The sequence below is a fragment of the Rattus rattus genome, chromosome 3 (genome assembly GCF_011064425.1).
Source record: "Rattus rattus isolate New Zealand chromosome 3, Rrattus_CSIRO_v1, whole genome shotgun sequence".
Taxonomy (NCBI): domain Eukaryota; kingdom Metazoa; phylum Chordata; class Mammalia; order Rodentia; family Muridae; genus Rattus; species Rattus rattus.
This window is the reverse complement of record NC_046156.1, coordinates 119,724,758-119,746,435: the sequence shown is the minus strand read 5'-3', so window position 1 is coordinate 119,746,435 and position 21,678 is coordinate 119,724,758. Positions and strand designations below refer to the sequence as shown.

Sequence of the window (21,678 nt, the reverse complement as noted above, 5' to 3'; positions counted from 1 at the left end):
AGTAATATGGAGTGCCTTTTTATATGCTGAAATATATCTCTGCCTTTTTGGAAAATGTCTATTCAAGTCTTTTGCTCTTGCCCATTTTGGGTTGGGAATTTTATTTGTTCAGATTCAGGAGTTCTGTATGTATTCTGGGTATCACTTATCAGTTATATGATATACTATTATTTCCTCCATCTATGTGATGCCTTTTTAATCTGCTGGTAGTGAATTTTGAGGTAGAGCATTCTGAAAATTTATAAAGTTCAACTCTCTGGCTTTTTGGTTCTTTGTTGTTGTTTTTACCTGAGCCTTTGAGTCACATGCAAAGTCATGTCATGAATGACTTGCCCTACGTTTTCTTTTAGGGATTGTGTACTTTCCAGTCTTTGATCCAGTGTGAGTTGCCTTTTCTGTTCAACATTGGGCAAATGACTCCCTCATTTTCCATCCATGTGAGTAGTGTCCCAAGCACCGCCTGTGGAGATAGCACTTTACTTCTGAAATGGTAGAGGTGAAGGTGGGATTTCGGAAGCCACCCCGTGGGGAGAGTTCTAGTGAGTGTCTGATAGCTTTTGTTGTTGTTCTTGAGGATAACCATAACAAATTTCCACAGGCAGGGATGTTTAGGCAATAGAAATGTTTTGTTTTTAATTCTAGAGGCTGGACATGTAAGATCAGGGCACTGGTAGGAGTTTCTCTCCTGAGCAACTTGTAAATTTTAAAATGAGAAAAAAAAAGAAAACTTAAAATCATCTTCTCAAAGGAAACACTTTACTTGTGGCCATTTCTGAGTAGTCTTGTCTGGCTGAGTGACAGCTCTGTGTCAGAATTGCTCTTGGCTTGTTGTCCCACTGCTGAAAGAAGGTCATGGAAGCAGCTAACTGAGTATTTCCAACTGATCGCTGGTTTGGTTCACAAGCAGAGAAGTGATAACAGAAGTTAAATAGCGTCTAAGAGCAAACAGGTGATGCTAACCAGGACTCATCTTTAATACCAGACTCTAACTCTGCTTCGCAAAGCTGTGGCTCCTTTGGTTCACATTTGTGCTGTGTCATGAGGATAATAGTTCTCTAGTTGAAATAAAAAAAATGGTCAGGAGATTCTGGGAAAATGATGCGTCACTTGATAGAAGTTAGGCTGGCCTAAGATCAAGGGACATGACGGTGAGAAGTTGCCCTCTTTTGGCCTGGTCTATTTCTGGAGAAGAACCTCTTTTGGAATGGGTTGGTTCTGGGTGTTCTGTGACCATTTGGTACAAATTCAGGAAGAAACCACCGTTCTCCGGTTGGCTTAGGACTTGGGGCCAATCAGAGAGTGGCCGGGAATCCACAGTGCACATGCACTCTGGCATATGCAGCAGGATGGGCTATGCTTTACTCGCTCTTCTGAAAACCAGTGTTTGGTGAACTACACAGACCTCTCTCTTGATTGTACAGCTAACTGAATTATCATCTGCCATTTGGAAATTGTAATTAGTTTTGAAATTTACGTTTAAGTATAAATATATTAAATATAAATAAATAAATAAAAATAAATATTTAAATATAAATAAATTTAAACGAAACAGCACACTGTTTGATCAGTATAAGAGAATTTTTCTTATGCTTGGTCTTAACTGTTCGCTCCACTACCTCAGCCATCCCATGGAATCCCAGTTTGCCCCTGATTGGTATCCAGAGACAGTGACTGCTTGCCCTTCCATCCCCACATCCCCAGCTTATTGAGGACACGGTTTTGATTTCCATAGTCACGCCGAGTCTCTTCTGTGTTCCTTCTGTGTTCCTTTAAAGGAAAGCTGCCAAAGATGATGAGTTCAAATTTGACTTTTCCTCCTAAATACATTTAAGCTTTGCCACAACCTGCCTACATCCTTATACAACTCTGACTTTAATGGTTGATAAACTGCCAGCTGACTTCAGGGGTCAAGCAGATACAGTTTTGCCAGGCTTCAGATCTGATTCTGTAGGTTCAACACCATTTTGCTGCTTTTTTCTTTTTTTTTTGTACTTACAGAAAGAGACTCGAGCAGCATCCAGAATTCAATTTAGGAAAACAGTGTCACTGTCGTGGAGACGTTTCCACAGGCTTGATATTTTTTCAGTGGATACAATGCTGAGAGCTGGATTGGCAGGCTCCTGCTGCCATGACACATCAGGCAATGATGACTAAGCTCCTCTTCTCCCTCCATTTGGAAAAGATGTTGAAATGGGTCTTTTCTCATCCACTATTATTTTCTCTTCTTTTATCTTCCCCCCTCTCTTTTTTCCTCCTTCATCTTCTCTTCTTCCATTTCCTTCTATGATGGTTTGCATATGCTCAGCCCAGGGAGTGGCACTATTAGGAGCTGTGTCCCTGTTGGAGTAGGTGTGTCACTGTGAGTGTGGGCTTTAAGACCCTCACCTGGCTGCCTGGAAGCCAGTCTTCCACTAGCAGCCTTCAGATGAAGGTGTAGACCTCTCGGCTCCTCCTGTACCATGTCTGCCTGGATGCTGCCATGTCCCCACCTTGATGATCCTGGACTGAACCTCTGAACCTGTAAGCCAGCCCCAATTAAATGTTATCCTCATAAGAGTTGCCTTGGTCATTGTGTCTGTTCACAGCAGTAAAACCCTAACTAGGACACCTCCTTTCTTCTCATTCTTCTTTTGGGGGTTGAAACCAAAGCTTCACACATGCTAGATAAATAATCCACCACAGAGATCCAATACAGCCTGCAACATGCTTGTATTTTCCTAAACTGTATTTTTCAATAAGACAATTGTGTTTTTAGGTAGCCACACTTTGATAAATGGAATCATGATTGTATTAGAGTCCAGGAATGGTGCCAGCCAAATAGAATAGTCTTTAGTCCCCATTCCCCACAGGAATGCCAATTTTGATTGTCACTCACAGATGAGAGTTCCCTCGATATGAGCCAAGGTGTCTAGAGGAGAAAAGGGGGTAAGAAGGGAGAAGAAAATGAACAAATGTGCAGGTACACTGAACAGGTAAACCACATCCCCTCAACTGTAGTGAGTTGGTGTCCTTCTCAGTGATGGAAACTTCCCAAGAGGCTTACTGACTTCTTGTCTCACTTGCAGTACTGAGGGGTTTGGTAGCAATCAGTAGGTTGTAGGCAGCAAGCATCAGGCAGAGAGGGGTCATGGTAACTGGGTCCAAGGATTCAACAAAGAATAGAGCTTTCTGGTAACCATGGCCAAAAGCAACCACTCCAAGAGGAGGGTGCTGAGAGGAGAATCTAATGCCCTTTCCTGGCCACAGTGGGTACTTGTACATACATGACAGATACACACACACACACACACACACACACACACACACACACACACACACACACACACACACAAGTAAAAAATATGTCAGCCTTCCTAAGTGGACCAGAGACCCAGATAGGCTGTTTCACCCAATTTTACAGCTTCCATCATTCCGGTTGTCTCAAAGCCCTGTTAGCTACTTGCCAGAGACCAGTGTTTACTCCTGGCCCATTTTCCTCCCTTTGGGACTAACCAGAGCCCTGCCAGCTCCCTGATTTGGATACCCCAGTTAATCCATGTTGTGTATAGACTAGACCACAGTGCCAGGGGAAATGTATTCCATGCTCCTTGACCAAGATGCTGAAGGCACCAGACTATAAGTGACAAGCAGAAAATGGGAAGTAGAGGCTTAGTCTTAAATACCAGACAAACAGGAGGTGGAAATCTCAGTTTTGCTATGAATTGGCTCCTCCTTGACCTCTGCTGATAGAAGAAAGATACATTCACAAAGAAGAACGAAAACTGAACCAGTTAACTCCAGATGCACAAATAATATAAAAAGAAAAATAATGTCTCCTATAAAAATGCAAATCATATAGTAATGGCCTAAATAAAAAACATAATAATTTCCATGAAAATAATTTTAAATGGTTATAAATATGGAAAAGCAACAACAACAACTCAAAGACAACTTAGACAAAGAAACAAGTGATGTAAGTCAAACCCAAGACGTAGAAACAGAGTTCAAATTGTTGAAGGAAACCCAAACTGAAAAAAAAAAAAAACTGAACAAGCCAAATAAAACCCACAAGGGAAAGTCTCACTAATTTAGTGGATTTTGACAAAAAAAAGTCAGGGATGAAAGACAAAGCAGAGGAATTGGTTCCATCTGTATGTTGCAATGAAAAATAAAAGCAAAAATATTGGAACATGAGATACTTTTGGTATACCATGCAAAGACCCAACCTTCTAACTATGGGCATAGAAGAAAGAGTAGAATGCCACAGTGAAGACATAAAAAATATCTTCAGTAAAATAGAAGAAAATTTCCCAAACCCAGAGAGAAAGAGGCCCATTCAGGTACAGGAAGCCTATAGAAGGCCAAGTAGGGTGGTGCCAGAAAATTAATTCTCTATGATGTAGTTTAGTTAAAGCATTAAAAAGAAGCCCCACAGAATAAAGAAAGGGTATTGAGATCTGCAAGAGAGAAAGATTAAGTTACATGTAATTAGAATGATACCTTATTATCCAACAAATCTTTCAAGTCAGAAGGATTCGGAAAGCTATCCAAGTTCTGAAAGACCACAACATCAACTCAGACTATTACACTCAGCAAAAATATCCATCAGAATTAAGGAGAAATAAGAACTTTGCACGATCAAAAACAGATTAAGGTAAATGCATGAGTAAGAAGCCAGTTCTACAAAGAATAGTGAAAGAAACTGGGTTCCAAAGTGATTAAAACAGAGGTAAAACCCTGATATGCAAAACTGTACGATGCAGAGGGAATGCTCCTTGACATAGGATTGGGCAGTGATACTTGAGATGTGATCTCCACACACAGGGAACAGAAGCAAAGAGCGAGCTAGGATAACACTAAAGTGCAGTGGTCTGCACAGCAAAGAAGAGCAGAGTGAAGAGCAGCCTAGGGATGGAAACAGGATTGCAAGCCGTGTAGCCGAGGCTTGTTATGGTCTGGATATGGTTTGTATTCCCTAAGACTAACGGGATACAAGATTGGTCTACAGCGTGCTAATGAGTCTGTAGGACATCCAAGAAGTGGAAATCATTACAATATAATTAAGTTGTTGGTGATCCACCCTCACGAGGGACTAATGTAGTTTGGAAAGGCTCTGGTTAATTTCCTCAAGAGTGGGCTGCTATAACATTGGCAAACTTGGCTCCTGGATTTCTTTGGATTCCTCTAGCTTCCTGTCTTTGTCATAGGATCTCACTAGTACTTGCTCCCATCATTGTGATGTCATCAACCGCATGGCTAAAGAGATATGGCTACTCGATAAATTATCAACTTCTAAAACCACGAGTGAGCATTACATGGTGGTACATTTGGGGTGTGGAGACAGGATGAGGGCTATGAGTTTGGGGCCAGCCTTTGGAAAACAGATACTGTCTGAAACAAACGATGAGCTAAATAAATTCTTTTAAAGTACACAATATAGGGTATTTTATTGTAGCAGCAAAACTGGACTATTTTTAGAAGCCAATATCTAAACTGTGTAAAAGACTCAAACAACTCTATTGCACCAGAACAAATAACTTGATTTCAAAATAGTCAAAGGACCTGAGTAAATACTTTTCCAAAGAAGATTTAAATGGCTAAACATGCATACATAGGGAAAGGAGGAAGGAGGGATGAAGAAAGAAAGGAACCAGTAACTTTTAAGAATGAAGGCTGAATTCCTATCACATGTTTTAATGTGGGTGACCCTTGATATTATTTTAAATGAAGTCAGCCAGAGGCAAGACAAGTGCTGCATGGTATGAATATCCCAAAAACAGGGAGTAGAGTGGTGATTCCCAGGTACTGAGGCAAGTGACACAGGGAGATGCTGGTCATGGGTACAGTTTCAGTTATAGAAGATGGAAAGGTTCTGAGAGTGCAGTGTGCACTCTGGTGACTGTGGCTTCCAATCCTATGTAGTATACTGGCTACTTACTAAGACAGCTATGGTTTGAATGAGGTGTCCCTCGGAGTCTTGGGCACTTGAAAACTTAACCCACAGTTGGTGGTGCTGTTTGAAGAGGTTTAGAAGGCATGCCCTTGCTAGAGGAAGTGTCACCGGGAACCAGATTGGAGAAAGCCTTGCCCTACTTCCACTCTGCTTTGTGTTTACTATAGAAGCCCTGAGCTTTCAGCTTTCAAACCTACAGCTGTGCCTGCTGCTTGCTGTCGGCTTCTCCACTGTGATGGAACCATGAGCTCAAACAAGTTCTATTAAGTTGCTTGTGTCTCCAGTTTCTTTATGAAGGCACTCAGAGCTATGAGTTTTCCTCTTAACACTGCTGTCATTGTGCCCCATAAGATTGGGTATGATGTGCCTTCATCTTCATTGAATTCTATAAAGTCTTTGATTTCTTTCTTTATTTCTTCCATGACCAAGTTATCATTGAGTAGAGAGTTGTTCAACCTCCATGTGTATGTGGGCTTTCTGTAGTTTTTGTTGCTATTGAAGACCAGCCTTAGTCCATGGTGATCTGATAGGATGTATGGGATAATTCAAATCTTCTAGTATCTGTTGAGGCCTGTTTTGTGTCTGATTATATGGTCAGTTTTGGAGAATGTTCCACGAGGTGCTGAAAAAAAGATATATTCTCTTGTTTTGAGGTGAAATGTTCCATAGATACCTGTTAAATCTATTTGGACTATAGCTTCTGTTAGTTCACTGTGTCTCTGTTTAGTTTATGTTTCAATGACCTGTCCATTTTTTTTTCTTTTTTTCGGAGCTGGGGACCGAACCCAGGGCCTTGCGGTTGCTAGGCAAGCGCTCTACCACTGAGCCAAATCCCCAACCCCAACCTGTCCATTTTTAAGAGTGGGATGTGGAACTCTCCCTCTATTATTGTGTGAGGTTCAATGTGAGTTTTGAGCTTTGATATGCCCCTTGTGTTTGGGGCATAGATGTACAGAACTGAGACTTCCTCTTGGTGGATTTTTCCTTTGATGAATATGAAATGTCTTTCCCTATCTTGTTTGATAACTTTTGGTTGAAATTCTATTTTATTCGATATTAGAATGGTTACTCCAGCTTGTTTCTTGGGATCATTTGCTTGGAAAAATTTTTCTAGCCTTTTACTCTGAGGTAGTGTCTGTCCTTGTTACTGAGGTGTGTTTCTTGTATGTAGCAAAATGCTGGATTATGTTTATGTATCCAGTGTGTTAGCCTGTGTCTTTTTTTTCCCATTATATAATATTTTATTTAAAAATTTTGCTTTTCCAGAGTACACTTTCTCATTGACAACTCCCACAGTGGGAAGACAGTTTATTACTTAGTCTTACTTTTTTTGGACAGCTCATTCCTGCACAAGTGAGAGACATTTGAAGAGTAAGTCTGTTTTCGATCTGTCATATTTGAACCCTTCTACAAAGGAGAGCTCCCTAAATTGAATTTCCCAAAATCTAACTTTCCTCAATTTCCTTCCTAAGACTTAAAATCATCAGTAATTGAGGGCATCTCCTGATTAAAAGTCCCCTAGAAACAGAGCCACCAACAGCTGGGGCCACCTGAACAAGAGTGGAAGGTTCCAAACAGAATACTGTTCAATTTCATGCAAAGTCTGACTCACAAATGAACAGTCCTCCCTCCCGGTCTGAGGAGAGAAGTCTACTCTTATCCTGACAGCAATTAGCTGGCTCTCCTTAAGAAATAGTGATCGAAGGCAACATGAGCTTATGAAATGTTCAGTTACACCATGAGTCACATGAGCTGGCAACCAGACTCAGTGACAATGGGACTCAGACTCACGAATGAGTGAACCTAACTCCTCAACAAATAAATTCTGAAAATAGCCATGTAATTACAAGACATTCTGCCCACCAACGGATTTATTCTTCATCCCCTCTTCATTGTGAGGTGAACAGCATTGATAAAGCAGAGGCAAGGAGGCATACAATCAAAGTGCTACACCAAGAGATCAGAGCTTCCACAGCATGGCAACCGCTCTGCAGATGCCTACATCGTGGTAATTGAAGTAGCAAAGCCCAGCAAAGGTCAAAGCTGAGACTGCCAAGAGGCCTGCCTTGGTAGCCTTCTGCAGTGCGTCCCCATGAACGTAGTCAGTAACCACTTGTCCAATGCCCCAGTGACTGTGCAGGGTGAGGGCTGCAGCAAGAGAGTAGTCCACCACAGAGCAGGTATTCAAGTACCCAGCTGGAATCAGGCCCAAGAGCAAAACACTGACAACCCTCTCACTGGTCCAGTGGAGAGATGCAGCCTTGGAACCAGACTGGTGGCTTGGTGACAGGTGGATGTGCTGGGTGCCACGTCATCCTGGAGTAGGCTGGTCCTGGAGAAATGCGGACACAAAAGCAGGTCTGACCGCCCGGCTTCGGAGTGACAGAGCTCGAGCTCCTTGGCCACTGCAGAGAATGCCCAGCTTTAAGAGAACCGCCATGTCGCTTTTGAGGGCTCAAGGTCATCCTAGCCTGTGTCTTTTTATTGAGGAATTGAGTCCATTGACGTTCAGAGATATTAAAGACAGATGATTGTTAGTTTCTGTTACTTTTGTTGCTGGAGATTGTATTATTTGTATATGATTCTCTTCTTTCAGCTTTGCTATGAAAATTTTTTTTGTCATGGAATATCTTGGTTTCTTCATTTATGGTGATTGAGTGTTTTGCTGGGTATAGTAGCCTGGGCTGGCATTTGTGTTCTCTGGATGATATATGTCCAGGATTTTCTAGCTTTCAGAGTCTCTGTTGAGTAGTCTGATGTGATTGATAGGTCTGCCTTTATATGTTACTTGGTCTTTTCCCCTTACAGCTTTTAATATTCTTTGTTCTGCACATTTAGTGTTTTGATTATTATGTGACAAGAGCATTTTCTTTTCTGGTCCAATATATTTGGAGTCCTGTAGGCTTCTTGTATGTTCATGGCCATCTCTTTCTTTAGGTTAGGGAAGTTTTCTTCTATGATTTTATTGATGATGTTTTTCTGGCCTTTTGAACTGGAAATGTTCTCCTTCTTCTATTCCTATTATTCTTAGGTTTGATTCTTTTCATTGTGTCCTGAATTTCCTATATATTTTGGGTTAGGAGTTTTTTGCATTTTGTATTTTCTTTTACTGATGTGTCAATATCTTCTATGGTATCTTCTATTCCTGAGATTCTCTCTTCTACCTCTTGTATTCTGTTGGTCATGCTTGCATCTGTAGCTCCTGATTTCATTCCATCAAAGTTGTCCATCTCCAGGGTTGCCTCCATTTGTGTTTTCTTTTTTGTTTCTAGTTCCATTTTTAGTTCTTGGACCATTTTGTTCAGTTTCTTCACCTGCTTGATTATATTTTCTTGTATTTCTTTTTAGGGATTCATTTATTTCTTCTTTAAGGGCTTCTACCTGTTTGCCTGTGTTTTCCTATATTTCTTTAAGGGAGTTATTTATTTTCTCCTTAAAGGCCCCTATCATCTTCATGAGATGGGGTTTTAGGTCATTATCTTGTTTTTCAAGTGTGTTAGGGTATCCAGGGCTGGCTGTGGTGGGAAGACTGGTTTCCAGTGGTGCCGAACTGCACTGGGTTCTATTGCTTGTGATCTTGAGCTTGCCTCTGACCATCTGGTTATCTTTGGTATTAACTGGCCTGGTAGTCTCTGACTGGAGCTGGCCTCCTTGAAAGCAGGTAGAGCTCTGTGACCTGGGTAAGAGCCAATTCCTTGGAGGCAGAGAGTGCTATCTGTAGGGTGAGCCTCTAGTGTCTCTAGTTAGAGCAGGCCTCCCGTGTTCCTGCAACTTTGGACCTCCTGGGAAGCAGGCAGGCTGTAGGGTGTGGAGGGTAATGGGCCCATTGATCTGGCCTAGGTGGGGAAGCAGACCAGAAGGAAAGCATCACATCTTTAAATATTTTAGACATCTACCAAACAAATGCAGAGTCACACAGTAAATCTTTAAAGAAATAGAATTACTTGATATACACTTACACAACTGTATTTGGACTTTGAGTTGGGCAGTGCTGAGGATAAAACCCAGGGCCTTTCATATGCTCAGCCAGCACCTCCAGTCCTAGAGTTGATGTTGACTTTTTATTAATGGAAATTTATTTAAATATAAAAATGTAAAATTAGGAAAATATTATACAGAAGGAACTAATGTATATGTAACTCTATTTAAGAAAGTGGACATTCTTGTGTTTTTTGAAACTGAATTGCCTGTTGAAATTTGCATTTGATTTTGACTAACATATGGGGTATATATATCATACATCTATTTTAGCATGTTTAATTAAAAGTGCAATATCATCATTCAGTGGTTTTACTAATCCCCTTTAGTTTATTTATAAATATAAAATGGCCTACCTCATGGGAGGTAAAGCTGGTGTCAAAATACTTAAATTCTGGCATAATTATGTGAACAGTAATTTTGGGACCATGTGGATATATATTGTGTTGTAAACATATTTAGTTTGTATGAAGAAATAAAGTCACAAAATATATTTATTTCCAATATATTATTTCTTCTATTCTCCTTCTAAATATGTTGGACCTATGAATGCTTGTTGGGAATGGGTCCTGACTTGAGTTGTATGGAGTAGACTTTGAATTTCAGAAAATAATGCTGAGAGAACTCAGAGCAGCAGTGTTCAATATTATGCTTAGAGTTAAGGGTCAGCTTGACAGAACCTAGACTCGCCAGAGAGGACTGAGAGGGGTCTCTGGGTGTGTTACCTAATTTTTATGTCAACTCGACATAAGCTAGAGTCATTTGAGAAGAGAGAATCTCAGTTGGGAAATGTTCCCACAAGATTGGCCTGTGGGGCCTGTTCTTAATTAGTAACTGATGTGAGAGTATCCAGGACCTGGGCCCATGGTCCTGGGTGCTATAGGAAATTAGGCTGAGCAAGCTATTAGGAGTAAGCCAGTAAGCATCATGGCCTCTGCCTCAGTACCTGTCTCCAGGTTCTTGCCCTGAGTTTCTGTCCTGGCTTCCCTGGATGGTGAACTACAAGCTATGAGCTGAAGTAAACTTTTTCTCCCTCACGTTGCTTTTGGTGATGGTGTTTTTTTTTTTTTTTTGTTTGTTTTTTGTTTTTTTTATCACAGCAATAAAAACTCTAAGTAAGTCATTTGGTATCCCTGTGGGGATTATCTTGATTGTCTTGATGTGGGAAGACCCATGGACACTTCCTGTAGTGCCATTCTCTGGGAATGGGGCGGAGGGCAGGACTTGATAAACTGTAGAAATATTTTTACAGAGAGGACAGGACAATGATGCAAAGTGCTGAAGCACCATCCCATAAGGAACTGTGGTGACTTTTGTCAGCTTTCTGTTCTAAGCAAGTGTCAGGTCATCACAGAAGTTTGCTAAGGAAACACTAAGCTGTTAGCAAGGTGTAGTACAGCATAAACATATTTGCTTATCGGTATCAATTATCCAGCTGTTTTAGCTTGGAGTATGTATGTAAAACCCCTGTTTTTCCTTTACCCTGAGGAACTTAAATGTAGCAGGCACTAGCTGCTTAGCTTAGCCTAGGTCAATGGAGAAATCACTCATCTCCACTTCCTTGGCCGGGTGAGCAGTCTGTGTGCCCAGAAGAGAAATATACATAGTTGACTTGGAAAAAACAGCTGTCTGCCCCTTCTCACATTTAATCTCTTTTGCCTGTATTGTTTTACATAGATGTTTACTAAACTGATATTTATTACTTTTGATACTTTTGGGGGCCCCAGGATGTGCAGAATGCTTGCTTCTAGCATCAGCTGAATCCATTTTTTCTTTCACGTTTGTACATGTTGGTACAATGTGGGTGCACGTTGTACATATCCATGGGGTTCAGAAGAAGGCATTGAATCTACTGGAACTGAAGTTATAGATGATTGTGAGCTTCCATGTGGGTTCTGGGAACTGAGTCCCTAGGTCTTCTGCAAAAGCAGCAAGTGTTCAACCACCAAGCAGTCTCTCCAGCCACTAAATATTTTTTAACATTAACCAAAGATCAATACATCTACAACTTAACCTGGGACATTCAGTCATCCTTCATGGTCCTCAGTGACTGCCCATAGTCACTGTTAGAGAAAGGGTTGGGAAGGTCCCCACAGTGAGAACTCCTTTCTCTTTGGCATCAGTTCTCAACCTGTGAGTCATGACCCTTTAGGGGTCGAATGACACTATCACATATCAAATATCCTGCATATCAGATATTTATGTTTTGATTCATAACAGTAATGAAATTATAGTTATAAAGTAGCAATGAGTTAATTTTATGATTGGGGGGTCACCACAGCAAGAGGAACTTTATTAAAGGATCGCAGCATTAGGAAAGTTGAGAAATCCTGCTCTCTGGAGAGGTACAGTAGAAATCACCTGCAATTTCCCTAGGTTTTGCTTTATACCACCACAGTGATCTGTTAGTCCTGAAGGTCTTCTAAGACTCCCCAGCACCAAATTTGTTATAGGCTTATTCCCTAGGACTCTGGTTTGCTGAAAATCTGTCCATGTTAGTCTCCAAGTGACATGTTAGTCTCCAAGTGATATGTTTGACTCTTTCCTTTGTGTGGTTTTTACTTGTTTCAGCACCACAGAGCTGTTATATACTGACCCAAGTAACTCTGATCTGCAGAAAGTGATCTCACTTTTCAAAGACCGTGGGACTCAACAAAGCCACAAACACACCTTTCTTGGCCAAAGGTCCCTGATAAATTCACCCCTTCAACTCTTGAATGGATGGAGTCTTCTCTGACACTGTGATCTGAACACTGATTTGTTTATGCTTTTTTTTTGTCTTTGTCTTATTTTTTTCTCTTTACTATCAAACTCTATAGGTTCTAAGTTTTGGGTTCAGGGAAAGCTCTTTAGTACAGATTTAACTGGTAATTTTTCTTGTATCCTTCCAACGCTTAAGACTCAGCATGTGCCTTAGTTATTGTTTTATTGCTCTGAAGAGACACCATGACCACAACAACTCTTATAAAGGAAAACATTTCATTAGGGGTGTTTTGCAGAGGTTTAGTCCACTATCGTCATGATGGGAAGCATGGCTGCATGCAGGCAGATATGGTGCTAGAGAGGTAGCTAAGAGTTCTACATCTGAACCTCCAGGCAGCAGAAGAGAATGGGACACACTGGCCAGACTTGAGCTTCTGAGACTTCAAAACCTGACTCCATAGTGACACACTTCCTCCAATGAAGCCACACCTACTTCAACAAGGCCACACCTCCTAATAGTGCTACTCCCTGGGTCAAGCATTCAAACACATGAGTCTATGGGAGCCATCTCTATAGAAACCACCACACCCTGACATCATCTTCATTTCATCCTCTTACACAAGCAAATCCCCACTGAGCCTTTGGCATATTTTGTCCTTAGACACATATCTACTGTGCACAGCAGTGGCCACACAAAGCAGCCATCTTGGTCTTAGACACATGTCCATTATATATAACAGTGGCCACACTGAGTAGCCTTCTTGGCCTTAGACACTGGGATCTCTGTACTCACACGCTGAGTATTACTTACTCATCAAGCGGACACGCCACCCTGTACCACATAGAAGTGTCACTATGGAGTCTGGTATTTTCCTCATGATCTCCCCACCCAGACTTTTCTTTTACATGGATAACTCAGCCTTAGTTGCATGTCTCAGCAGCCATGCTAAGATTACAAGCATGCACACCATCTCATACCATATAGGAAAAAGTAGCCATTTCAGGATCCTTGTTGGGAGCTGAGGAAGATCGGAGTGGATGATGTCCCAAGGGAAGGTGTGTTATTAACAAAGACCAGTATCTCAGACTTTGGGGAGTTGACAAAGCCTTCCTTTGGTCAGGTTCAGGAAATAGGCTAAGACATCTGATTTATGTGTGCACAAAAAACAGCCACTGCAGCCTATTCCTCCTCCCGTATCTTCACAGCTTGGGAGTGGTCCTCCTACTGAGACTAGCTACCTCCTCTGGATGGTACAGTGCAGCACATGGTGCATGAAATGAAGTGCTGGGTTGTTTCACAGTTGGTGTGGCTCCTTCAGAGGGACCACAGATCATTACCTCATCTCAGCCTTTTGTACATGTGTCTGTCCTTTCTTCACCCATTGCTGCCCCCAGCAGGTTTTCAGGACCAAGGAATGCAAGACAAGGTAGGTTCCACCTCACAGATGTCTTACCCTGAGGCTGTTCGGCCTCCATTTCTTGAGTTGCCGTCCACAATCAGGATTTTGCAATCACTACCCAGCTCATCATCAGTTCTGTTGTCCATGTTCAGGCACCATTTATATCATGTGTCACTGTTCCTGGGATAAACCATGTCTACTCACCTCAGGTAGTGAGCCAATGACAGACCAAAGTATGGATACCACAAAGCCCAACTCGGTGAATCTGTGAGTTTTATTGTTTATTTTTTAAAGGAATAAGGGTGACAGATTACAGGAGCAGAAATGGCTCCAAGATGCCTATATCCTCAAAGCCCACCAACATTAGTGACAGCCCACAAAGGCTGGAAACCTGGAGTTCACTGAACAACCTGCAGACAGCTCGACATGTTGGAGAGTGTCCTTCCAGGTAGCTTTGCTGGCCTGAGTCTTTTCTAGGCCCCTTGGCTGGTGTCTGCTTCTTCCAGGCAGCTCGGATTGTCTGAGAGTGTTTCACAGCAGCCCTCACTGCTTATGTAAGCTTGGGAAGGGAGGGACCTAGTGAACCTGGCCATTTTTAGGGCTTTTCTGAAGCCATTGAATTATTTACTTCCATTCTAATGGATTTGCCATCCTTTAAAACATGCCGTAATTTCACCTCACCTTTAACATCCAGCGTTTTATCAAGCTTGTCTTCAAGATAGCAAGTTTTAATTTCAGAGGAAACTGCTTCACAACAGCTACTGGGATGGAGTAAAAGATGTATTATCAAATGCCGATCCACGGAGGAGAGACCTGGAAAACAGGAGCTGGAGACACAAAAGAAATCAGACAATATGGCCCTAGAGCAGGGGAAGCCACCTGAGTTGGGCAGGAGTAGGAGGGCAAGGTCACTACCTGGTGCCTCAGACAGAACCCTGAGTGCTGTGGACTGGTTCTAGTCCAGTGTCCCTTCAGACTTCAAAACCAAGCCGGTCTTTTGTCCAGATGGAGAGAAGACTGAGAAGTCGACCTGCTCTAAAAATGCATCAGTGAGCCGGTGAGATGGCTCAGTCCGTAGTAAAGAATTTGCTGTGTAAGCAAGAGGAACTCTTTGATTATTTGAACCTATTGAGCCAGGCTTAGTGGCAAATACCCTTAATGCCAGCATTCTGGAGGCAGAGGCAAGCAGATCTCTGTGAGTTCAAGGACAGCCTGTTTTACACGGTGAGTTCCAGGACAACCGGGGCTATAGAGAGACCCTGTCTAAAAAAAACCCTAACCCCAAAAGAAATGAAACCTAAAACCAAACCAAACTAAACCAACCAATCAAACAAACAAACAAAAGCCAATGAAAAAAAAAAAAAAAAAAGGGAAGAAAAAGAAAGAAGAAGAGAAGAGAAAGAAAAGATAGCTGGACATGTTAGAAACGTGTTTCTGACATGTGAAGGCAGAGTTACAGATCCCTGGAACTTTCTGGACACCAGGCCCAGTCATGGCACAGGTACCACTGAGATAATAGGGTGGCCTCTGGCTTTTGCACATGCATACACATGTGCCTGCATATATACAGTGTGCTAGGAATCACTCCAGGACAGGCACCTGTGTGGACCTCAGGATGTCACATTGTACTTCTTAAGTTGTAGGAAGCAGAGAAAAACCTAGTGAGTGTAGCCCTGAGTGATTGTGTGTCAAGAGGAGTCACCAATGTCAAAGACACTAAACCCTCAGATCCATGGAGTAATCACAAGCCTTCTTCCTGGAGGTGAGGCTCAGGAAGAAATTATAAAGCCTTCCTCTGGGCCCTGTGTGGAACTGAATGGTGTCCATAGTAAATGTCCACCATAGCTTTCTCCTCCTTGGATGTTTATCGCTAAAAGACTGCTCCCCTACAGAGACTGCTCCTACTAAGATAATGAAACCTGCCTCCATGATCCATGCTGCTTCCTTGTATGCAATAGCGCCACTCTCTGTGCTCCCCTATGTAATAAACACTCTGAGAGTCCAGAGTGCTGCAGTTTCTCCACCTGAGAGCCCAGTCAACCTGATCCCTGCCTTTGTTTGGGTATCTGTGTGTGATTGCATTTTCTCCACCCTAGACAGGTCCCTCTTTAAACTGTGCTGGATGTAGCACCAAATGGACATGTAATTATGATTTGTCATTAAACAATATTAATAAAATAGATGGACTTCCTTCCCTAAGAATTAACAGCTGTGAAAACTTTCTTCGCCTTGTACATTACTGGGAAATCAAGTAACTATCTTTAGAGATTCAACAATATCAGAATAAAACCCATCAGATCCCCTGGCAGTGGAGTTACAGAGGATTATGAACTATGTGGGTGCTAGGAGTCAAGCCCAGGCTCTCTAGGAGAGCAGCCAGGGCTCTAACTGGCTGAACCATCTCTCCAGCCCTGAAAGTTGTATAAAAATAAGTACAAGACTGTGATCTGCGACAGAAAGAAAAGAGTTGAGGGTGTTTGGCAGTTCTTCCTTGAGGAGTGGCTCAGTACTAGGAGGAGAAATCAAGGCAGCCTGGTGGTTTTCTTGTGTTGAAGGGACAATCACAGCTCTGGAAAACCTAGGCTGCTAAAGTTTGTCAGACAGAAAACTAGAGGGGGCTATGCTAAGAGGCCTGCACAGGGGCATTAGAGGGATGCTTTCCGAGGCCAGGGGAAAGCAGAAATCAGAAAGAACCAGCCCAACACTTTCTTGAGTCCTCAAAGTCTGGACCTCATCCCCACCTTATGCATGGAAATCATACACCCAGCCTTACAGAGAGTTCTCAGAATTCCCTAGCACGGACTGAGACCTCTATAAGAAAGAGCTCTTTGAACGGTCCTCAAGGCAGGTTATCCCTGAGAGCCTTGGGATGAAGCCAGCTCTCTTTAAAGGTAGACAACAAAATCCAGCATGTCACAAAACTATGTTTCAAGACGGTAAAACCACATCTCACATCATCGCCAGATATAGGAAAAAATTCAGGTAAACAAGAGCCATCAGAGGAAGAAAATCAACTGATGTGGCCAGAAATAATAATAAAAAACTCAGTAGGCAGGGCCTGAAATTACAATTATACATTTTGCAAGCAGGGGTCTTGGGGGAAACACCAGGATGACCAAGAAAGAAACTTAAGCTATAAAAGGACCCAATAGAATTTCTAGAAATGAAACTTAACAGTGTAGGATGGGCTTCTGCTGGGCACGTGGCCTGCTGACAGTATGACTGCCAACCTGCTTGACTCTGAGCAGGCACTACACGGTTCACAAAATGGCTTTCCTAAAGTCAAAGACTGAGGCCATAAAGTAAACAGTTGAACTCAGGAGCAAGGAGCTCTTCTAGGGGCTGGAGAGACGGCGCAGTGCTGTGGAGTCTGACAAGGCAGTGGGAGAGAACTGACTCCATGCACGAGCTGAGGTTCCCACACCCCCTCATATTAAGTCAATCAGCCAATCAATCAATCAATCAATCAATCAATCCATCAATGTGGAAAAAAACTTTTAATTTAAATAAAAACAAAGGAAAACCAATCATGAACTTATTTTAACCATGGTGAAGCTTGAGAAGAAAGACTTGGGACTGTCAAACACCTGACCCCAAGCTAGGGAGCTGGCTAATTTGGTAAAGTGTTTGCCATACAAGCCTGAAGTCCTGTCACTAGAATCCATGTAAAGAGCTAGGCTTGCTGACATGAGCCTTTAGTCCAGCAGTGGGAAGGTGGAAGTAAGCGGACTCCTGGGATTGACAGGTCAATCAGTTTTCTTGCAAGCTTCAGGACTCAGCAGGAGACTCTGTCTCAATGGGGATGGCACATGGTACCTGAGAAACGGCCCCTGAGACTGACCTGTGGGCTACACACACACACACACACACACACACACACCCCAAATGCACACACCACACATTCCACACACTCCCCTAAGGCTGATATAAATATAACAGTTGGGGCTGGAGTGATGGCTCAGTGGGTAAGAACGTGTTTAGTTTTTGCAGAGGACCTGAGTTTGGTTCCCAGCCCTTCTATCAGTTGGCTCATAACTGCCTGTGGTTCCAGCTCCAGGGGATCTGAAGCTCTCTTTTAGCCTCTGTAGGCACTGCACCAACATGCACAAATCCCCAGCAGACAAGCATGCAAATACATAATTAAAAATAAAAAATTTCAGAAAAAGCATATATAAGAGTTAGAATTTCAACAAATTCTTCCCAGATGACTGAGTTAACAAATGGATCCAATCTGCATGTTCCAGGCTTGATAGCAGACAGGCCAGTCCACCACTTTTTCCCCCTGTGGGCCTCCCTTGGACATCATGGGAAGGGGGATACTGACTGGTTCCCATCAGTGTTTCTCATCATAGCCTTCACCATCGTTTTTTCCATGTTCTGTCCACCCTGCCTTTGGTGGTGAGTCTTTGCCTGAGAACAGAACTTGCCTTTTCTCATGGTAGCCAAAGGCCTTTAGGTTTTATTCCAAGGAAAAGCAGTATCCTGATGTGGGCTGAATTTGGGGGTAGAGCTGAACTCCTGGGTTTCTTTACATACAGGGCTCTGAACTAGAATGAAAGATGTGGAGATCCCTAGACAAAAGGCAACAAGACTCACACACACACACACACACACACACACACACACACACACACATAGACAGAGACACAGGCACACACACAGATAGACAGACACATAGACACAGACACACAGAGGCAGACACACAGACACACATAGACACAGACAGACAGACAGACACACACACAGATAGACAGAGACACAGGCACACAGACAGACAGACAGACACATAGACACAGACACACAGAGGCAGACATACAGAGACACACACAGACACACAGACACAGACAGACAGACGGACACACACACACACACACACACACACACACACACACACACACCAGAAGGGGGGGGAGAATCTTTATTGAAATGGAATCCACCTAGCATACATCAGCCCTCTTGAGGAGCCCAGTTCTCAACCATCACCAGTTGCATACCAGAACATTGTCCTTATCCAACTTCAGAGGAAGCCATGCCCCTGTGGTGGTTTGCATGTGAGTGCCCCCTGCCCCATAGGCTTATATGTTTGCATGCTCAGTTCCAAGTTGATGAATGGTTCGGAAGGAAGTCCGGGTTGGAGGAGGTGTGTTGCTGGGGTGGGCTTTGAGGTTTCCAAAGCTCGTACCCGTATCTCATCCTCTGCCTGCTGCCATAGATCCCGGGGTAAAGCTCCTGCTCCAGCACCATGCCTGTCTGCTTCCCGCCATGGCTCATGGATGCACCCTCTGATCCATTCCAATTCAGTGCTTTCCTTTGTAAGAGCTGCCTTGGTTATGGTGTCTCTTCACAGCAATAGGACTGTGACAGACCAGGAAACACCATTTAGCTTCTACTCACATAATTACCCATCTCCCCCAGACTTAGGTAGTCACTAGTGTAGTTTCTCTTTATCTTTGCATATTCTGGGCACTTTAGATGAACGAACTCATATGAACACATGGCTTTCAGTGGCTTGCTTCTTAGTGAAGTGCTTCTAAGGACCACCATGCTGTCACACAAGTCAAAACTTCCTTTTTATTGTTTTATAATAGTCCATTGTGTGGGTGTACCACAAGCTCGCTCTTTCTTTCTTCCTTCCTTCCTTCCTTCCTTCCTTCCTTCCTTCCTTTCTTTCTTTCTTTCTTTCTTATCCCTCCCTCCTTCCTTTCTTTTCTTTTCTTTCTCTTTCTTTTGTTCTTTCTGCCATTCCTCAGTGAAGAAATATATGGGGTTTAGGAACTTTTAAAGATGCTGCTGTTCTGAATAACTGCACTTTTTTTTTGCATGGATTAGGTTTTTGTTTCTCTTACGTATGGTATAGGAAGGTACTTCTCCTTTGTGTGGTAGGCAAGTGTTTGACATTTTGAGGAAATGGTAACCTGTTTTCCAGAGAGCAATGTCTACACTGACAAATGCCAAAGTCAACCCTTCAGAATCCTAAACTCATTCAGAACTCAGAACTCATTTAGGAGAGGAAGGAAACCAGAGGAGCTGCTGACTGTCTGTCAGAGCGCTTGCTTTGCACCTCACTCTGCTCCTGTCTGCATTCAGCAGCGATGCTAGAGCCATGACCACCAGAAGGTCTGTAACCACAGTGTTGGTATAAACCAGTGGCTGACAAGCCTCCGTGGAGGGCTGCTGGCTTCAGAAGGCTGGCCACTGGAACCTACTCATGAGAGCTGTGAAAGAATCCACTCCCAGGACCGAGCTGGGACCCCCACTTCTAGTGTGTTCTTCAGAGCCAGTCCCTGGTTTAGCACCAGAGTTGTCTGAAGGCTGAGAGCAGTTGGAACCTTCTTCGGTGCCAGGCACTTTGAGATAAGTGCATTTGATGAGAAGTGGAGAGTTAAGACATACGTGACTGAGGGTCCGTGGCACATCTGCTACCCCTTCCGTGCTGTGCTACGCCTCAGAGGCAGTCCATGGTTCTTCACCTCTTGCCTTAGCCTCGTAAGGGCTGCGAATTAGGTATTCGCCAGTGTAGTCAGACAGACACATAGACACAGACACAGACAAACAGACACATAGACACAGACAGACAGACACACAGACAGAATCTTAAAGGGGAATGACAGGAAGAGTGAGAGAGGCAGAGGAGGAGAAAAGGGAAGGGAAGAGAGGGGGGGAGGGAGAGAGAAAGGAGAGGGAGAGGAGAGGGAGAGGGAGAGGGAGAGGGAGAGGGAGAGGGAGAGGAGAGGGAGAGGGAGAGGGAGAGAGAGAGGGCTATCATGAAGAAAGCTGGAGCTTGGCAGTAACTCAACAAGTAGCCTAAACCTCATCTGTTGTGACCTAGACCGGAAAGTGTGAGGAGGTGCAGTTTTGTAAGTCTGAGATAGATAATTCTCAATACCCACCTCCCCACACTTGCCCATCCCATGTTGGCAACAATGTAATCTCCCACCCCATATTTGCAGCAATGCGTGTCTTTGTTAGAGAAAACCAGTGTCTCCAGTTGTGCTTAGTGGCATTTCTACTGATTGGTAATGAGGCCAGCTATTGCGAATGTGAAATGGATTAGACAGGGGTTGTAAGCACAATGGTAGTCTCCATTTATTGAGCACTTACTATGGCTAGGTTTGTGCGAGCCATTCATTATCTCCACAGGGGTGGGGGATGGGGGATGGCAAAACCAATAGAACACTGGATTGGATGACCTCTGTGTGACCTTCACCCCAGGACTAAGTCAGAAGTAGCATTAGGCAGTGTCTGGCATACATATGTCTGTTGGCTCTTAACTCCATCATTACCTTGGAAAAATGCTCTCGGTAGCTCTCAATTTGTAAATCTTGGGATTGGGTGGAAATGGCTCGGCCAACAAATGCTCCCTTTCCCTGCTCTTCTCCCACATCCTGGAGAGTGTATCAGGAACCATCTGAACTCTTAGCTACTTCCTTGTAGAACCCTGGAAGAACACAGTCCTTTCTCGGTGTCTTCAACACAAACAGAACAAAAGAACCCATCTGAAAACACTTGAGAAAGGGCCACCTCCCTAGACGGTCTTATGGCTTCTCGGTACACTCGTGAGCTGCCCTGTGATTAGATAAAACAATGGCCGTCTGCATCACCCTTGGCGATCGCTTTGCTTATCTTGGAACTTCGGAGGTCTTTCGCCAAAATACACTTGGTATT

The 21,678-nt window shown here is 43.2% G+C and overlaps 1 pseudogene; it reads right to left on the bottom strand.

Annotated features, from left to right (window-relative positions):
• Positions 1–7,159: 7,159 nt before the first annotated feature.
• LOC116896946 lies at positions 7,160–8,392 on the bottom strand (annotated as a pseudogene).
• Positions 8,393–21,678: the final 13,286 nt, after the last annotated feature.